A 2,883-nucleotide genomic window follows, 5' to 3' on the forward strand; every position below is an offset into this window, starting at 1 on the left:
ATGAAACTAGAACATGTACCAAGTGTCTTATTAGAATTACCCCTAGATATGTTTCCTGACTTTGCAGAAGAGATCATTTAGTGGGTGACACAGCCATTGAACCAGAAATTATGAGAAAATTTTACCACTTTATTTTATGAAGGGAGTACAACTGTAAGATCAAATCTCGGGGGCTGGGGAGATGGCTCAGCAGTTAAGAGTACTGACTGCTCCTGGAGATGACCCGAGTTTGATTCCCAGCACCCATATGATGGCTAACAACCATCTGTAACTCCAGTTTCAGGGGATCTAACACCTTCTTCTGACTCCATGGGCACTGCATGACAAGGGTACACTTGCACACAAGACAATACACTCTTACACATAAAATAAAAATAATAAATTTTTTAAAAGATCAAATCTGATAAATTCATCAAAGATGTGAACATTCATAAACAAAGACATGGACAGTATTGATTTCTCAGTCATAAATATGAATAAATTTTAAATATATTCAGCAATCAAATGTAAAAGTATATAAACATGTCACACATCAATAAACAATGAAATGAAAAATATCTGTAATGACTATGCTAGATCCCATTAACTGTCAGTGTGACACAGCCTAGCAGAAAAAAAAAGTCTCAATGGAAAAACTGTATCAGTTTGGTCTGTGGGCATTTGGTGAGGGGTTGTCATGATTGTTAATTGATGTAGGAGGGTCTAGCCCACTGTGAGATGGACCATTCCCTGGGCAGGTAGTCCTGGGAAGTATAAAAAATCTAGCTAAATCTGAGCCAGAGAGAATAAGCCAGGAAGAAACAGTCCTCCATGATTTCTGCTTTAAGTTCTTTCTTGAGTTCCTGTCCTTATTTCCCTCAATGATGGGTTGTGACTCGGAAGTATAAGCCAAATAAACCTTTTCCTCATCTAAGTTATTTTGGGTCATGGTGTTTGTAACATCAATAGAATGAAAGAAGAACAATGACCATCTGTTATAGTCTGAATGTTTCCTCACAAATTTATTTGTTGAACATAAATACCAATGTGATAATATTAAGAGGTGAATCCTTTAAGAAGTGATACTTTTAGGACAGGATTAGTGTTCACAAAGAAAGCTCTAAAGGAGCTGACTTACTCTTCTGCTATATAAGTAGAGAGCAAGAATATATTATGTGGGAAATAGAGAATGAGTCTTTATGAAGCATTGAATATGCTTGTGGTTTGATCTAACAGCATCCATAATTCTTAGAAACAAGTTTCGTTGTTTAAAAATTGCCCAACTTAAATCTTTTGTTATAGCAACTAGAATAGTCTAAGATACCACCTTAGTGAATGTTTTTGTCACAAAATTCTATTTGTTTCCTGTCACACCTTTTATTTCAAACCAGCAGCCAACATCCCAAGTAATAGTGAACTAAGAGCATAGATCCATAATAATTGATGAGAAATAATATTTTGAAAATTATATATTACTACAAAGGTAACACATTAAAATATTTGATAATGTAACTATTAGTATTATTTGGTAATATTATTGTTGATATCATAATTATTGCTAATGATACAAACACAGAAGAATCAGTACTGGAGCATGGTTAAAATAGAGATGAAGTGAGATCTTAAAGGACATGTGCTGCACTAAAAAGATAAAATTAGAAACAGCAAGTGTAGTTCAATGGTAGTACTTGGTAGAACCCTTGTGGTAAGAGCTTGCTTAGAATGTACATAGATCTGAATTTGATCTCCAGCACTGCAAAGAAGATGACATATCAGCATTTTCATGATTTTAAGCCATTAATTCAATCGATCTCCCTGTCATATAGAGGACGGGTTAAAGAAGAACTGATAGGGATATCTGAGTTTAACAGAGTATTTTGACTGCTATGTAGAGGTCAATTGAAAGAGAACGAGGGAGAATTAGGGAAATCAATGAAATACCATAAAATGAACATAATGTAAAGAAAAAATGTCAGCTTGGAATGAATAGTGGCACGGGAGATGGAAATAGATATATTAAATATACCCAGAAGGCAAAACATTTGTGAATATCATTGCTAGATGAGACATGTGGAAAAAGACAGAGAATGGAAAATAAAAGACAAGTAGATTATTCAAGGCCCTAAGGCCATGTTAAAAGAAAATATATATTTATTTTCACAAAAATGGGATGTTATTAAAAGATTTAAGCAGGAATTATATGAGATCAAATTTGGATTTTACAAAGCTCTTTTAATTTCTATGTAGGGGATTCTTTAGAAAAGGACAGAGGCAGAAGGAAGGCAGTCAGTTTAAGCAACTGTCCTAGTTTGTTTCTCCATTGCTGTGACAAAATACTCTGACCAACACCAACTTGGGGAGGAAAGGGTTTATTAGGCTTACATCTCCCAGGTCACAGTTCACCAGGGACCCCAAGGTAGGAACTCACTGCAGGAACCTGGAGGCAGGAGCTAGAGCACAGGCCATGGAGGAACTCTGCTTACTGGCTTGCTCCCCTGGCCCCTGCTCAGCCTGCTTTCTTATGTAACACGGTCCCACCTGCCCAGGGATGGCACCACCCACAGTGGGCTGGGCCCTCCCATATCACTCAACAATCAAGAAGATGCCCCATGGACATGGCCACAGGACAATCCTATGGAGGAAATTTCCCAATTGAGGCTCCCTCAACCTAGGTGTGCCAAGTTGACACTAAAGCTATCCAGCACAGCAACTATTAAAATTATCGGGGGGGGGGGGTTGGGGGTGAGTTCAGTTGGTAGAGTGTTTTCCTTGCATGCCTGAAGCCCAGTGTTTGAGGCCCAGCACCAGCATTTGAAAGGCTGAGGCAGGAGGATTACTGTGATTTTCAAATCAACGTAGGCTACAGAGGGAGACCCTCTATGAAAAAGAAATGAATTTATCAAT

This window comes from Nannospalax galili, unplaced genomic scaffold (assembly GCF_000622305.1).
Source record: "Nannospalax galili isolate Female #2095 unplaced genomic scaffold, S.galili_v1.0 scaffold75, whole genome shotgun sequence".
Classification (NCBI taxonomy): domain Eukaryota; kingdom Metazoa; phylum Chordata; class Mammalia; order Rodentia; family Spalacidae; genus Nannospalax; species Nannospalax galili.